Below are 8,929 nucleotides of genomic sequence, written 5' to 3'. Positions count from 1 at the left end.
TAAAAAGTGAATAAAATTAAACGATGGTCATAGATCAAATGTGGTTAATACTAAACTTCTAAGTTTGACCTATACTTTGAACACAAAATATTTTATGTGATTTTCTGGGTTTTTGTACTTGGGTCAATTCTTTCTTAAAATGTTTAAAAACACATTTGATTCTATAATAATCTTGGTAAGGACACATCTGGAATAGTAATATAAGTTATAATAAAGTAAACTTTGCTTGGATAACACTGCCTTTAATTTGCCTAATGCAGTGGTCTAGCTGTGTGCTTCAACGTAAACAATTCACGTTTTAATTTTGATGAAGACGTACTATGAATGGCATTATCGAAATCGTCATTTATGTATGCGATTCTAAATAATGGGTCATCTTAAGATATGGAGAGGCAGTAAATAAGTTGAAAAAGACTAGTTATGCGGTTCAATGCCTGATGTGGTTTTACCTAAGAGCTACGACCTTCTGGAATTCACGTTTCACGTTTTTGATGACATTCTGGGAACATTTTGTTATTCCATTCGTTAATCAAGTCACGTTCCAGTTGAAATTTTTTTTTGACAGTTTGGTGTCAAAATTACAAATCCATCCCAGAGAGTTATGTTTTTATCGGTTGAAACCAATTTTGCGCTTTTCGTAATATTCTAGAGAAAGAAAAAAATCCCAACTCCATTACCACTTGTTAATTTTTACATTAGAGTAACACTTCTCTGACAAACACTCATAGTAGGGGGAATTAGGCTAAAACCGTGCAAATTCGGGTTGAAAGCATGAAAATTTACATACAGGTTGCTAAGACCCATAGAAAAAACATCTGATATAGAACCACTCTGGCAATCAATCATAACGTATCGGTTTAATGCCTTAGATTCTACCTATTACAGCTATATTAAACAAGGGAAATAACTGCGTAAAAATCTATATTTTCTTCATATTCATTGTATTAGGGAAAATTAGTCTAAAACCGTGCACCTTGGGGTTGAAATCCTGAAAATTGGCATATAGGTAGCTAAGACCCGTATAAATAATACCGGATATAGAACAACTCTGGCAATTTATCATAACAGTGCGTTTTTAGCACTTTTATTTTTTCCTATATAGCATTACTTATTTGAGGAAATAACCACGACAATACAGTGCGTTCTAAAACTTTAAATACACGGGCACCATTTACGGTAGCTAACTGATGGTTATTTCGTGTTGTAACTAGTAGATAAAAGCGGGAGAGGGGGGGGGAGGGAGTGAGAGAGAGAGAGAGAGAAAGAAAGAGAGAGAGAGAGAGAGAGAGAGAGAGAGAGAGAATTTTACTCATTACTGTACTAACCTAACTAGTAGATAAAATAGAGAGAGGGGAGAGGGAGTGAGCGGGAGAGACGGAGAGAGAGAAAGAGAGAGAGAGAGAGAGAGAGAGAGAGACGGAAAGAGAGAGAGAGAGAGAGAGAGAGAGAATTTTACTCATTAGTGTACTGACCTAACACCCCCCCCCCCCGCATCTACACAAGTCCGTGCAAGACAAACCGGACCTTAAACACTTGCATCGGGTGCCGATACATTCTCTCTTACATGATCATTTGATAAGTTTTGGGACACTTTTGACAATTCTGGAAATAAGCTCCACAGTGGTTCATGTCGATCGTCACATTTGTTGCAGGGTTCTATCTATAAAAGATATGTTAGAAAAAGCTCGAATTCTTTCAAGAACTGTGACATCATGATTATCATCAGCAGTGACATCTTTTCAAGCTTGTTTTTTTAAGTATCGTGCATGACAAATTTTATGGTATAGGGCGGTAGTGTGCCTCCTGAACGACTAAATCTCCTCCGGCAATAAATGACAACATATCAGAATCTTTTATAGATAACGCTATTTCACGAATATTTTCTTCCATATCTGTTGCCAGTACAGAATGGAGTACTCCCGATTCCACGAGTTTACAAAAAAGCACGTTTGTTTATTATAGCCAATCTCTAATTTTGAACGTTGTCTCATTATTCTCGTGGGTTGCGAAATATATTCATTCGGTGACTCCTCCAAGTCAAATGACGAAGTTTGGAATTCTTGTAGGGCAATTCTTTTAGATTTCTTTAATTCTAATCGCCTAATTTTGTTGGCATTAAATTTTCCACGACAATACTTATGCCACTTAGCATTATTTTGTTTTAAGCTTTCAATAATCTCAATTATTTCTGATGAATTAAAAAAATAGATACATCCAACTTGTTTTCATCACAAACCAAAGAATTAAATTGTGTTAAATCTTCAAAAAGAGTTTCATAGCCTTGCCCTTTGTCATACATCCTCGACTTAGAGGGACATTATAAACGGTCTGTGTTATCTTGTTGGCATATCAAACACTTGTCCCAGTCTCTGGGAGCAGTCCTTTTTGCTATTGTATGTGTATCTGAAATCATGCAAACACATTCCTTTATTAGGCATTTGCAATATTCTTTCATAACTCCCTCTCCTCTCTCTCTCTCTCTCTCTCTCTCTCTCTCTCTCTCTCTCTCTCTTCTCTTTCGTTCTTTCTGTTAAAGACCCCTCATCATCAGGCAAAATGTGTGCAGTGCCTTACATAAGGACACAATAGTAAAAATAGAACATTCTCCCATTGTCCCTTTGCGGTAAATAACGTAAAGTAAATAACTTGCCACAATACAGCATCATAGTGGTTGATGATGATGATAATGATGATAATTATAGCAATGTAAGTGGTATGCTGACTCTTTACTGTCATCAAGTTTGACCGAAATAGGTTTTAACTCACGTAAAATGATTATATCAGTTTTTTTGGAAAGAAAAGAAAACAGGAGGAGGGAGAAAAGAGCACTGTCCTTTGTCAACACCGGTTATCGGCATTTATTGAGCTGTGTTCTGCTAGTCTGTTTTGTCTACCCCTCTGCTCGTCTTCCCGTCTGTTTTAGAGCAATTGATTATACTTATTAAATCAGATGCAGAAAATTTCATATTATAGAATATTGCTCGCTAGACGTCCTTTAAAACAAGTGAAATTGAATAATATTTACGATTAAATAATTTGAATGGTTCGTGAATCGAAAGTAAAGGGAAAGGAAAACTTCCGCTTCGACGCTAAAAATAGTCACCAATGGGAATCCAAAGGATGACGTAAAACAACCTTTGGTCGGCTTGCCTCGAATGTTTACACACTAAAAATGAAAGAAATTATTGTCGTCCATTTCAAAATTTTCTAATCTTAAAAACCTGTATCTCAACTAATACTGATCTCCCAGAGTGGTTCTATATCATAAATTATAGGATTTTTCATATTCTACAACATATGTGATTTTCATGCTTTCAACCCTGTTTGCACAATTCAAGGGTTTTTTGGGCCTAATTCCCCCTACTATCAGTAGTATGTGATCAGCAAACGACAAGTCAATCCAAACGTGCACAATAACTGAACTGAGAGCGTTAAAGGAAAGAAAACAAATATATTTGGTAGCACCCGATTTCTCAAAAGCCTTCGATACAGTAGCAAACATAAATCATCTTCAGAAATTGAAATATTAGAAATACGTGACAACAAACTTAATAATCAGATTTACTGAAATCTCAAAAAGCCAAAACTGATACATAATTGGTCTAGAAATTGCCTGTAAATAGACGCAAGGGGTTGCTAAGGCACTGGATAAATTAAAATACAATACGTTTGAAATGAAAAGTTTTATTGTGAGTCCCACATGAAATTGGATCAAGACCAATTTGCTGTCATAATTTTATAAAATACGATATGTGAAATATTTGATCTTTTCATCAACAATTTTTGAAAATGTACAGATACAATCATCTGGACAGTAGCAGATCTTTCTATTACAAATGTTTTGCAGTAAAGTATGGATTCACTGAAAAAGTAGTCAAATACATTGTAAATAAGTTTTCATCATGAAAAGTGGTCTCCGAGGAAATGTCTACATGTTAAGTTTTGAATTTTAAAAATCTTGAATCTAACACTTTTACACATAAAAGTGTATATAGCATAACTTTTGAATCAAAATAAGAGCACACAGTAGGAAAAATTGACCACTTTTTATACCGCCATTTCCCCAAACCTCATTGCATTGATGATACACCGGATGTTGACGAAATTAAAGTCATTGGATTCAAAAACGTATCACATGAGTTTGTCTTCCTTTTTCTGTGAATTGGGTGATGAGTCGGACAAGCACCAGAAAGTAAATTGGTGAACTCAATTTGCAGCCTAACTCACACAGACAATTACACGCACATACATATACACACATGATCAGACTAACGAAGGCAAACAAATACCCACTATACAACACAATTCAGGCCAAAAGACAAAGCAAGTATAGGTGTCTGTTTTGTTGGCTATAATGTATATGGAAGATAGTCAGAGCAGACATCATATTTTATTGATGGTAGAGAATGTTTATCATATTATTTAGATTCTTTCTTTTCATCGTGTCAGTAATGTGCGCTATAAATATGCCTCCTTAGTAGCAGCTAATTCTTCAAAAACCTATGCCCATAATAAACTGTTATGTAATTTCAGATCAAAATTACCTTTTTGTTTACAAACTCCTCTGTCAAAGGTAGGGGGATCAAATCCGTTGTATCAGATCTATTGATCCAACCTGCACACACAGAAAGTTTAAAGTTAAACATTGTAGTTGCAACAAAACATGTTTGCAAATTCCTTTAAGCCAAGTGAAATTCAAAACATATCCTTAATTAAGTTTGAGAATCGTAGTTTTGGAAATTTACAAGTAACATGTAAATTATACCAATCTTTGTCTCAAGGTCTTATCGCTTGTATTTATTTTTCCTTTTCATAGATTTCGGCATTCATAAACGTCCATCAATCGCTTTATTTGACTATAGTGCCAGCAAAACTATTCACATATTTCCACTCCAAGACTTTATATTGGCTCTCCCGACCTCTCTCTCTCTCTCTCTCTCTCTCTCTCTCTCTCTCTCTCTCTCTCTCTCTCTCTCTTCTGTCTCCATTGGCGAAAACACCTATTAATCAACTTTGAATTTCAGGAATCACTTCAACAACCAACGACAAACACAATTTTTAAAATTTACTCATGCGGGCCTGAGACATACTGTAGACTACTATATCATGATAAATTAATATCTCAATAAAAATGTGCTCCTTTGTTTCTAGAAATATGTCCAGTACTTTTCGTACCTTTTGTGTAAAATAATACTATTTAATTTCACACATACACATACACGCACATAAATATATATATCCCATATACATTATCAACACAGTACTGAAACGGCGCTTCTTAAAATCTTTAATGACTTGTTATGTAATGCTGATGCTAACAATATCAATGCCTTTTAGATCTTTCAGCTGCCTTTGACACCATTGACCATGACATTTTGTTAAGAAGACTAGAAAATACGTTCGACATAAAAGGAATTGCCCTTAAATGGTTTACATCATATTTACAGGATCGATGGCAGACTATCGTGGTGAATGGTGTTCAGTCAGAACAAGTTTTACTAAAATTTGGAGTGCCACAAGGCTCTGTTCTTGGCCCTGTCCTTTTTACTGTATATATGCAGCCCTTTCTAGTATGATATCCAGATTCAATCTGAGTTATCATTTTTATGCAGATGATACGCAAATATATGATTCAGCACCTCTTAGTAATTTACAGTTCTTAATACAACGAATTACGAGCTGTTTTAATGAGATTAAATCTTAGATGTACCACAATAAGTTAAAATTAAATGATAGTAAAACTGAGATTTTAATGTGTGGAAGGCCGAGTATCCTTAAACAGGCAAATAAATCACCTATTACTCTCGGAAATAGCACAATAACATTTTCAAATAAAGCAAAAAACATTGGCGTCATCATTGATAAAGATCTTTCCATGACAAGCCATGTGAATAACACATACAATCTATGTACATAGAAATTTAAAAAATAAGCAAAATTCGTAATTTAATACCGAAGCATATAACAGAACTTTTAATTAATTCCCTGGTTTTATCTAAATTGGACTATTGTAACTCCCTTTGGGCGAATTTAGCTAAAGACAAAATTAACAAACTTCAGGTTGCTCAAATAACGCAGCCAGGCTCATTGTACGCAATAACAAAAAATACCCGTCAGCAACTCTTCTTCTCCGTGAGTTACATTGGCTTCCTGTGGAAAAAAGAGTTGCCTATAAGATTTGTACTGTTGTCTACAAATCCCTGAGCACGAACAGTCCCTCCTATATTAAAGACCTTCTAAACATATATGTCCCCAATAGAAACTTGAGGTCAAGCAATGACCAATCAATCCTTGTCAAACCTAAGCCATTGCGTAAAATAGGTGAACAGTCTTTTCAATTTTCGGCCCCCCATTTTTGGAACTCTCTCCCATCACACGTGAGATGCTCGGATTCCTTGACAACGTTCAAATCTCGCTTAAAGTTTTATCTTTTTACGTCATAATGTTGCAATATTATTTTCATATTTTGTTGTTGTTAAATTGAATTCGTATCACGTTTCCTTCACACTTGTCTCACTGTAATATGTTTTGTTTTATATCACTGTAAAGCGCTTAGAGCCTGTGACAACGGGGTAAAGCGCTATATAAATGCCATTTATTATTATTATTATTATTATTATTATTATTATTATTATTATTATTATTATTATTATATTATTATTATAATATATATATATATATATATGTATATATATATATATATAATATATATATATATATATATACTCTATAATACTGCTTTACTGCTACTCCTTCAAAATGATATCGATGTTGAAAGATTGTAAATTGTAGATATACTATTGGGTAAAAACAACATATTGCATCAGTTCTTTGGAAAAGCATGAAATAACATTAATATATACACGTCCTGAAAACAGATTTCATTTGTTATAGATGTATTCCAGCTATTAGTTTCTGGAAATGGCTGGTAAGGAGAGGGTTAAGTTTTTAATTCATTAAGAAGGGTTGATTTGTTGTTTTTTTTTACTGAACTGCAAACAATTATCAGTCTTACCGTAAACATTCCATTGGACAAAAATGGCCGCAAGGATGATAATAAAAAAAATCCCCATTTTCAAGATTGAATTCAATCTTTCTTGGATGTTTCCTGAGGAGATAAATGTATCTTCTGAAATTGAATCGTCCTTTAGTGTCCATCTTCACTCATGAAGATTATGACATGAACAATAACATTAAGGTGAAAATTCAGCAGTGATCTAAAACTCTGTAAATAAATCTAAAGTGGGTGCAGATGTAACTTCCCACGCTAAATCTGTGATGGTTCTGTTGAAAAATGATCATTTTCGGAGGTCTTTGGTGCCTTGTCTCTGTATTGCCCCCAGTTTATGAACAATGTCTTTTATAGGTGAGTGCCAAACAGTACATGCTATTCAATTTGTGGTCGAACTAATAACTTGTAAGCTAAATAAAAAAATGAGGATCTTACCAATTTTTTCTTCATGAACATTTGCTCCCTCCCTGGTCTTTCTTAGTTCTTCTTGTAAATCTTTCACAGTTTTGTTCAGCTCCTCTATCTTTAGAGAATGCATACATAGGGAGAAAATAATATAACTTTTTATAATGGATGTGTTAATCAATGTTAAAGTCTGGGACTAATTTATAACTTGTTAGCTGAATTAGAATTCGAACATTAGGATCATTTAAGATACGAATTGATTAATTTTATTATTGACTTCGATCAATAGGTAGAATGTTTAGACATGGTAAAGTTTAAAATCAATCTAATTCATCAAATGAAGCAGCAACGAAAAGATGAACATAGACATTGGTTTTTGGTGAAGTTGTGTTATCAAAATTCATACACACTCCAGTACATCAAAAGAACAACTCATGAAATCAGCCAATAACAACTGCAACAAAAAATAGTCACCTTGAGTGGCAACGTGTCAGATAGAGAAGACATTTTCCATATAAGAGAACATACACAACGATTTACAAAGATATAAATAGCATTCGTGTGAAAAGTGAGCTCTTATCGATTGATTAGTCTTTGAGGGGTAATTAAAATTATATGTATTCTGGACGAAAGCATTTTAGATACATTAATGATGATCACTCAATAAAGCAGGCCTTCATTAAAGACTCAAACACATCGATGACCTAAATTGTATTCTAAAGCCAAGTGATCGAAAAGGAAAGGTAAGTTACATCAAAAACGCCTTTTGTTGTTTCTATATGAGCTTTTAACATTGCTACAAAATCAAACCAAGAGATGTATTATTGTGTAATGTTGACTTAATTCGCTTATTCTTTTTAACTCCATCCGAAGCACAGGGCGTCAACCATCTAGGTAGGTCTCTGGCTACCTCCTTTGCCTCTCACATTTTGACACTTTTCTATTCTAAATTTAGCTTTCTTCGTCATGTTGTAGGGAGGAGTCCTCTTCGTCGCTTTCCTTGAGGGAATCCAGTCAAGTCCTGTTCTTGTGATGGATGGGTCTGTTCTTATTACGTCTCTAAATCATGTTAAATCCTTTGTCGTATGGTTGTTGCTACAGCTACCTGATTATAATTGTCATACAGCATTTTGTTGACCGTGTCTGTCCATGGGCTCTTTCATTGACGCAAACAAATGTTACTAAAAACATGTGGTTTATTCTCTATAGCTTTAGTCTGCTTCTTGGTTTCTGCACCATCAAGAAGGGCCGACTTGCCAGTTGATTTTGTTCTTGTACGGAGTGTGTTGATTTTTTATTGTTTGTTTGCCAGATGTGGTTTTGTAGAAACAAAATAAAAATATTCCGTTTTTTCATGACAGGTCCAGGGCATTCCGCGTGGTGCTTTGTGGCTGTTTCCATGATCCAGTCGACACCAATGAAAATAATTTTGAGGAGGGTCACATTGTTCCGTTAATTTTTATATGACTTGGCATCTATTATTTTCATATGATTAGTGAAGTAAGTTCACAA

The 8,929-nt window shown here is 34.4% G+C and overlaps 1 long non-coding RNA gene across 1 annotated transcript; it reads right to left on the bottom strand.

Moving 5' to 3' along the window:
* Positions 1-1,277: 1,277 nt before the first annotated feature.
* On the bottom strand, positions 1,278-8,929 carry LOC144978865 (uncharacterized). Its single transcript, XR_013646615.1, has 4 exons — positions 7,448-8,929; positions 7,016-7,108; positions 4,545-4,615; positions 1,278-2,403 (listed from the first exon to the last, which is right to left on the bottom strand). It is a non-coding gene; the product is annotated as an uncharacterized LOC144978865 (long non-coding RNA).

Source organism: Berghia stephanieae, chromosome 8 (assembly GCF_034508935.2).
Source record: "Berghia stephanieae isolate SIO BIC M18660-M18661 chromosome 8, UCSD_Bste_1.3, whole genome shotgun sequence".
Lineage (NCBI taxonomy): Eukaryota > Metazoa > Mollusca > Gastropoda > Nudibranchia > Aeolidiidae > Berghia > Berghia stephanieae.
The sequence above is the reverse complement of the archived record's forward strand: the minus strand, read 5'-3'. Positions and strand labels throughout refer to the sequence as shown.